The 8,558-nt window shown below is 46.0% G+C and overlaps 1 protein-coding gene across 11 annotated transcripts in view; it reads right to left on the bottom strand.

Moving 5' to 3' along the window:
* Window positions 1-8,558, bottom strand: part of LOC308594305 (CD209 antigen-like protein C) — a 140,113-nt gene that overhangs the window by 67,617 nt on the left and 63,938 nt on the right. The window lies entirely within an intron of this gene.

Here is an 8,558-nt window from a genome sequence, read left to right as displayed (position 1 = left end):
GGTGTCCCCTTCTAGCAGACTAATCACAAATACAACTTTGGCTTTATCACTGGGTAATTCCAGTGCCCTTACTCTGATAAGGAGCCAACATTCCACAACAAACACATTGAACTGCTCTTGATTTCTTCAGAACTTGGCAGGGGGCAAGACTTGGGCCCACACCAGTGTGGGCCCAGTACTGGCAGCATGTGCTGCTCCTTACATGGCATTCATGGCCGCAGTGGTGCCAACTTGAATAAACTTTTGGGGGTGGAACAGGTAAGCTCCCCCCTGCATAATCAATCACAAGACAGTGCACACACATCATTTGAATGGCAATGCCCATGAACTTGAGGGAGGCGGCCCCCTAAAATATTTTATTGGGGACTCTACCTCTAGGAGGTGGCTCCTATGCACTGTGGCCATCAACTGAGTTAAGTGGTTGTGGTTGCTTCAATCGGTCCTGTATACCCAGCCAAGGAGAACTGATATTTTAATCTTTACTGTCGGGGAATGAACTGAACGGGAAGACTCGGAAGTGTCCACTCAGTCTGTTCGGCTCCTCTCAGAAGAGGAGGGAGAGTGGGAAGGTTCGCCACCTTGTCTGCAGCAGTTTCAAGAGGAGAAGAAGGCAGAACTGAATTATAGCTTCCCCATCCCCCTGCTGCATCACACTCTTGACTCATGTTAAGCTTGTGGTCTCCTTAGACCCCTAGATCCTAGTAGCCATTTTATTTGTTTTCTTATTATTAAATTTCTATAACACGCTTCACTCAAAGCTCACTGTGTGATAGCTTGCATTTTTGAGGTACAGAACATTTCTTACCTATTGATTCAAGTAGAAGGTTCTGGTATTTTCTCTGTCTAACACAAGCTCGAAGTTGGTGCCTTCTCTAGCTGGTGCAACCTGGAACATTTTGCTGACAAGTAAGTTTCCATTCTGCTGAGAGCAGGTGCTGTTTTGGGTTAAGCTGGTTTAAGCAAGAATGAACTGGTCCTGTAATCTTTCTCCCAAGGTCATGTTGCCTTTTAGTAACAGGCCAGAGGGAGCCTGGTTTAATTCTCTCTGTTTCTTTCTTTGTTCTCCCTCTGCTTTGTTTCTGTGTGTTTTTTCTCATTTGAGTGGTGATTTGTATGTGGTATATTTAACTTAATTCAGCATACAATGGACACTGGAGAATGCAAGGCGTTTCTTCCTCCCAGAGTCGTGGACCAAGCGGGAGCAGGATTTAGCCCTCCTGGGAAAATCTGTGTTCTGCAGAGAAAGTGAGGATTACGCAAAGGCACCACTAAGCACTGTAAAGCCCAAAAGGATTGCGCCTTGTAGCATCCCCAAGCAGCCTCCTTAAAGGAGTGGAGAAGATCGGTGACATTGAGGTGAGGATGCTAAGGAGGCATTTTCTGTCTCTGCGGAACGAAGCCTCAAGCTCCCCTGGGATTCAGTGACAGGATGTCAATCAAAAAGAAACCTGAATCGAAATCTCAATACAGGTCTGTAATTTAATTTGGATGATTTGGAGGGCAGCAGGGTGAAAATAAGGAGGTCAACCCCGACTGTGGCACAATTTAAAAGTGAATGACTTTCTGGAAAAAATGTGTTGTTTTTTCAAGTGGACCTTCCTGCAGCAGGATTTATAATTTGAAATATTACAATTGCCCCCCCCCCCTATTTGCTATATGAACTACAGGGGGTGGGGTTAGAAATACTCCCTCCAGCTTGGCTCCATACGTCTATTTCCCCTCTTTTGGGACTCTCTGATCGGCTGGGGAAGAGTTTTCAGACTGTTACATTGTTTTTGTTTCTTTCTCTTCTATAATTTTCCGCAAACTAAGGCAACATTTTAAATTACTCTGCTGCATTTTGTAACAAAAGAGAGTGTCATATTATTATTATTATTTTACTGAGCCTACAAACTATCTTAAGAGAGGTGTGTTGTGTGAGGAGAACCTGAGCTTACAGGGTTAAACAGCTCAGTGTGTGCGTCCTGCCTTCTGAGGTGGCGGAGAGATCCTGCGTCACACATCTGGGATCTGCTTTCTTTGTTCTGTTATTCTGGTTTCGTTTTTGTTCGGAGCAGACATGTCTTTCTTTCTTCCCAATACTGGATGATTTATGTTGATGTAATAAATGCTTCTAGCTTAGAGAAGCTGCGTGGACTCTTCATTTATGCACACTAACGGCACGCACAGAGGACAGAAGGCTAAAAGGCTTTATACGCTGTGTTTTGCTCTGCCAAGCTCAGAGGTCCGGGAAAGCAGTGTGCGCAACGGAAGCCTGCAGGACCTGTCCCCAGAGCAATATTTCACATGTTGTGGCAGGAAAATCATGCTGTAAAGGCAAGGAAGCTTTCCATATCTGTGCTGTGTCTGTGTGCTCTGAGATCCTGCCTGCTGCTGTGCTGAGAGCAGAGGCAGTTTGAGCTCTCTGGTGAAAGGAGAAGCTGGCTGAAGCTGCTGCGAAGCTGTGTGCTTGGAGCACACAGAGAGAGCTGGCAAGGAAGAAGCTGGAGGTCTCTCCTCGGAAGACAGCTGGCACGCATGAGTACTGAGCCCCGGGGGAGGAGATGGCAGAGCTCCAGGAGACGTTTAACATCCCATTTGAAAGGCTCAACGGGCAGAACTGGGAGTGCTGGTCCAGAAGAGCAAGGGATTGGTTTTTGGCCACAGGGCTCTGGCATTGCATGCAAGCCCCATCAATCCAGGCTGCTGCTGAAGCTGCTGCAGCAGACGTGGAGGCTGCTCTGAGAAGAGAGCAGAGGGTGCTGTGTATGATGAGGGCAAGCATGGACGCTTTGCTGTTGCTCCACCTTGAGGGTCTGAAGACAGCTCAGGCTGCTTGGCAGGCACTGGAGAGGGTTTGTGTAACCACAGCGGGAGCTGAGGGATGTGAGAGAGTTGAGGGCCAAGTGGGAGCTGAAGGCCATGTTCCTGAAATCACAGCTAGGAGCTGCTGTTTTGTCTCTGGGAGGCCATGTGATGAAGAGGCTCATAGACAGAAAGCTGGGGTTCAAGCTACAGGCCAAGGCTGTCCCCACCCAAGGGTGGGGGTGCAGGGAATACAGGAAGGAGTGGTGGGGAGAGCTTTTGTTTCAAGATGCTGCTACAGATGCGGGTCCCCCTACCATCTCGTGAGAGACTGTCCTGTGGAGGCAACGGAAGGAGGCAAGGTCATCTCCCGTAGCAACCAGATAAGAAGCAGTACAGTTGCGTCTGCGAAACGTGGTAAGTAGAAACAAAGAGGGACTGGCAGGGATGGCTCAGAACAAAGGCACTTAGCAGCTTCCATGGCAACAGTAAAGGACTGTGAACAGAGCACTGTACTGACCTTTGTGATCAACAGTGGAGCATCGCACCACATTGTGCCATCTTGTGGTCTTTTGTGGAACTGCACCTCTGTAAAATCTGGGAAGTCTGTTTCTCTTGCAAATGGAACCAAATGTGCTTTAACTCAGTCTGGCTCACTGTTCTGTGATTTCTTACAGACGGAACTTCAGGCGTATGTCGTCCCTGGATTGTCATGCTGTCTGCTATCTGTTGCCACTCTTGTTTTTGATGGCTACAGAGTGTGTTTTGAGAATAACATGTGTTTCATTTCCAGGGGTGGGTGACAACTGGTCAGTGTGGAATGTGGAAGATAGGCTGTTTGTGCTAGAAACCTCTCTTGCAGGTCCAGGTACCACTGAGGCAGCTCAAGTGCAATGTGCCAACGTTCCAGTCCATGATGCGTGCCATCATCTTTGGCACAGGTGAATGGGTCACGTGTCTTCAGGTTACGTGAAGATGATCCCAGAGTGCACTGTGGGGTGCAAAATGAAATCATGTGCTAAATTTCTTGATTGCAGGGCTTGTAAGCAGGCAAAAGTGAAAACGTGCTCCTACCCTAGGTCTGAAAGAGTGACCACCAGACCTTTTGAGCTGGTGCATGCAGATTTGTGTGGCCCTATGCCTGTAGCCAGTTTAGGCGGGGCCAAATTTGCTTTCTCTGGTGGATGATTTTTCGAGAAATAGCTGGCTTTTCTCAATCAAACACAAGAATGAGGCTAGGCCACTGATAAGAGATTGGATTGCAGCAGTTGAACTGCAATACTCCACGCACGTGAAGAGCTTTCAGACCGACCGCGGTGGGGAATTCACCAGGTCTGCGCTGCAGAGTTTCTTCTGCCAGAAGGGAATATGTCACAGGTTGAGAGTTCCACACAGTCCCCAACAGAATGGCGTTGCAGAATGCAGGAACAGAACGCTTCAGGAGATGTCCGCAGCTTTGTTGTTTGATGCTGGGCTTTCCCAACACTTTTGGGCTGAAGCCTGCAAGACTTCTGTGTTCACATTGAACCGTTTGTTCAATTCTGTTGTAGGGGACACACCCTACTTTCTGCTGCACGGCAAGAAGCCCAAGGTGTATTTCTTCCGTGTATTTGGCTGCGAGGCTTGAGCCCTTGTGCCAAAGGCCAAGTGCAGAAAGGGTGGCCCTAGGTCCCAAAAGATGATTTTCTGTGGGTCTGAGCCAGGGACCAAGGGGTGGAGATTTGCCTATCCAACAGGCAATCAATCCAGGATTCTGCTCAGCAGTAGTGCTGAATTCTGTGAGCAGAATGGGTGGACACGCATACATGGGAACCCTGATGTTCTTTCAGAGAGTCTGCTTGACTCTGCTGATGAGGAAGAGATAGAGGTTGAACCTGCTGCTGAGGCACAGAGTCCCGACCCAGAGCAGGAAAGGGGAAGGACTTCTCTGAAAGCTGTGAAGCTTGAACAGAGAAGTGCTCCTTCCTCGCCCACAGGGCCAGCTGAGATGTCTAGATGGTGCAGTAAGTCAGAGGGGGAGCTCTCTGATGCCAAGGACATTCTGGCTGGTTCTAGTGGGTAACTGAAACTGCGCTGAGACGTTCAGCTCACACAAAGAAAGGTAAACCTCCTGACAGGTTTGCAGTCACAGACGTGTGGGTAGGTATGGCACAGTGTGAACCTGAGAGTTTTGAGGATGTTCAGAAACTGCCTCAGGAAGAAGCCAGGAAATGGCATGAGGCAATGCAGAAGGAGATGAGCTCAAGGAGTCTCTAGGTGTGTTCTCTCTCACAACGTTGTCAGCAGGCAAACAGGCTGTGAGCAGCCACTGGGTTTACCATCTTAAACCCACAGCAACTGGAGAACCACAGTACAAGGCTAGGCTAGTAGCCAGAGGGTTCATGCAGCGGAAGGGGCTGCATTATACTGAGGTAAATGCTCCTACTTCCAGAAGTGAAACTCTACACATGCTCTTAGCCATTGCTGCACAAAGAGGTTTGAAGCATCACTTTGATGTGGATGTGGCCTATTTGAACTCAGACCTCCAGGAGGATCTGTACATGCTTCCTCCTCCAGGGCAATGGGCCAAATACTGTGTGGAAACTTCACAAGTCCATTTATGGCTTAAAGCAATTGGCTGGAAATTGGAACTTTTGCCTGAAGCCTTAGAGAAGCTAGGTTTCAGGAAGAGTCTTGCTGACAGCTGCCTGTACCTTAAAGGGTCAAGAGTCACATGAAATGGTGTTGGTCTTTGTAGATGACATTATTCATGTCTCAAGGGCAAACAAACAGGTGCCTAAGTTTGCCAAAAAGCTTGGAAAGAGTTTTCAGCTCAAATCCCTGGTGCAGTAAAAATTTACCTAGGTGTACAGATAGACAGGTCTGAAGATGGAAGCTTCTTGCTCAGTCAGAAAGGCAAGATTGAGCAGTTGCTTGAGGAGTTCAGAATGTCTGATTGTGCAGGGGTTAGGACACCCATGGAGACAAGGTACGTGAAAGACAGTCAGCTAGCAGAATGTGCTGAGTTCGAAAACGCTGAGCTCTTTCAGTCAGCTCTGGGTAGTCTGTTGTATCTGTCCCAATGGAGCAGGCCAGACATTGCTTTTGCTACCAATCTGCTCACCCAGGAAACTACAAACCCAAGCATACAGGCCTGGAATGGTATTAAGCGGGTGCTGTGTTACCTGCAAGATACCAAAGACTTCTGTCTCAAGCTGTCAGCCAAGGGTGACATCAAACTGATGCACTGGGCAGATAGCAACTGGGTGAATCTGCATGACAGGAAGTCTGTATCTGGGATGGTAATAAAGTTTGGGGAATCTCTAGTTGGGTGGAGCTCCCAGAAGCAATGTCTCATTGCGCTGTACTCTACTGAGGCTGAGTTCAGCGCACTGTCGGAGCTGTGCCAGGAACTGGAGTTCTATAGGTGTCTGGTTCAAGAAATCTACGAGGATAGTTGTTTGCCCATCACTGTCTGGGAGGACAATCAACCCTGTCTGAAGTTGGCAGAGTCTGGGCAGTTTAAGGCCAGAACCAAACATCTAGACATACGTTTCCAAAATGTGTGTCAGTGTTCAGTCAGGATTGGTGCGGCTGCAGTACTGTCCAAGCCACAACAACCTGGCAGATGGATTAATGAAACCTTTGAGCTTCCAACGTCATGGGGAGTTCTGTGGAGGTTTGGTATTGGGGTAAGTGGTGATACTTACACGCCCCCCAGCAGTGCAGGACAAGAGGGGTGTTGTGCGAGGAGAACCTGAGCTTACAGGGTTAAACAGGTCAGTGTGTGCATCCTGCCTTCTGAGGTGGCAGAGAGATCCTGCATCACACATCTGGGATCTGCTTTCTTTGTTCTGTTATTCTGGTTTCGTTTTTGTCCCGAGCAGACATGTCTTTCTTTCTGCCCAATACTGGATGATTTATGCTGCTGTAATAAATGCTTCTAGCTTAGAGAAGCTGCGTGGACTCTTCATTTATGCACACTAATGGCACGCACAGAGGACAGAAGGCTAAAAGGCTTTATACGCTGTGTTTTGCTCTGCCAAGCTCAGACGTCCGGGAAAGCAGTGTGCACAGTGGAAGCCCGCAGGACCTGTCCCCTGAACAATATTTCACATATTGTACCACCTTAAAACTTTCAAGATCATCTAGCCTCCCAGGTGGGGGGGGCAGGTGCTGTAATTGAAAGAACACATTGCCTTGCGTTTGAGATTAGCCTGGCTGCCGCTTTTTATTTTATTTTATTTTTTATTTTTTCCTACCCTCCTATATGTGGATTAAGCCAGCAAGTGACAGAAATGTTTGTTTGTTTGTCTTTCAGATTCATTTTAATGGTTACTTCTGCTCCAAGTCTGGTGTTAAGTAGCGAGGATTGTGGATTAAGCCAAGCAAGTGGCTGAAGAGTTTGTCCTTGCCCTTTGATTCTACTTAAAACCTTTAATTTTAAAACTTTAAGAGATCACCTTAATTTGCATTTATTAGGCTGGTTGTAATAGACTAGATTCCTCTTCTCCTTCCCGTATTGTTTTCATTGCTGTGGCTCTTTGACTGTGAGAATCTTTGACTGTTAGTTGTAGTGTCCTTCAGTATTGTTTACTAGACATATTGGAACTAAGGAAACAAAAGTAAAGAAGGGAGCTTGTTTTGAGAAGGAGGAAAAAGGCAGAGGGCTAGACAAAACAGGAACTATATACAAGGGAGGGAAAAGTCAAGAACACCATGAACTTCAAGAACCCCAGAAGGATTTGAGGGACATAAGAAAAGAAGAAGAGAAATTTAAAGAAGAGATATCAGACTTAAAGCACAGGAGGAATTATGGGACGCTATCGCAATGAATGAAATGAAACAAAGGGAATCAAATCTGTGTTTTAGATCAGTGCCAGAGACCCTAGGAGAGGACATTAAAAATAAATTGATTTCTGAAATTGCACAATGGTTAAATATGCAACAAGAAGAAATAGCTAACGCAATGCAAAGTGCATTCAGAATCAAAGCAAAATCAACTAAAGCTAAAAAACATTCCAGGGGACTGTTTGATTATTTTTAAGAACAAAGAAATGAGAAGCATAATTTTACAAAAGAACAGACAGAAAAGACTTTGCATAGATGGTGTCTTCACAGTGATTTTTAAAGACATTGCCATGAGGCTCCTGAAAAAACGTGAACCTTTACAAGACGTTAACTGATACTCTTTGGAAGAACGAAATCAATTTCAAATGGGAATTTCCAGAGGAGTTCTCTTTTTATTACAAAGAGAAAAAATTCAATTTAGAAGCACTCGGGAGACTGACAAATTCTGGAGAAATTATGCAAAGGAACTGGGTAAAGAATAAGCTGCTGCGATACCAGGACAAGGAGAGGAGGAGGAGGAGCAGCAGGAGGAGGAACCTTAAAGACTTTTATAACAAAACACTAACAAGAAACAAAAATGGCATTGAACATGGACATAGAATGTTAATGGACAATAATAAAATTTAAAGGAATAAAATTGAGCATATTTTCTCAAAGAAAAATTGGATATTATTTGTTTACAAGAAACTCACGTGGCAAGAAAATGGCGTGGAGAATGGAAATTTCCAGGTTAAGAACGGACCTCCAGAACGAATTAAGTTCGTAACTAGAGGTACAATTTGCACACCAAATGGTAGTAAAACAGTATTCTACAAGCTTTTAGAAGAGAAACTATTTGACTTTATGGATCAAAAGATTATCGTAATGGGGGACTTAAGCAGGGTAGTTTCCCTAGAAATGGACAGATCAGGAAGGAAAATGGATTCCAAAGAAGGGAAACTACC

This window comes from Podarcis bocagei, assembly GCF_964188305.1.
Source record: "Podarcis bocagei genome assembly, chromosome: 9".
Classification (NCBI taxonomy): domain Eukaryota; kingdom Metazoa; phylum Chordata; class Lepidosauria; order Squamata; family Lacertidae; genus Podarcis; species Podarcis bocagei.
The sequence above is the reverse complement of the archived record's forward strand: the minus strand, read 5'-3'. Positions and strand labels throughout refer to the sequence as shown.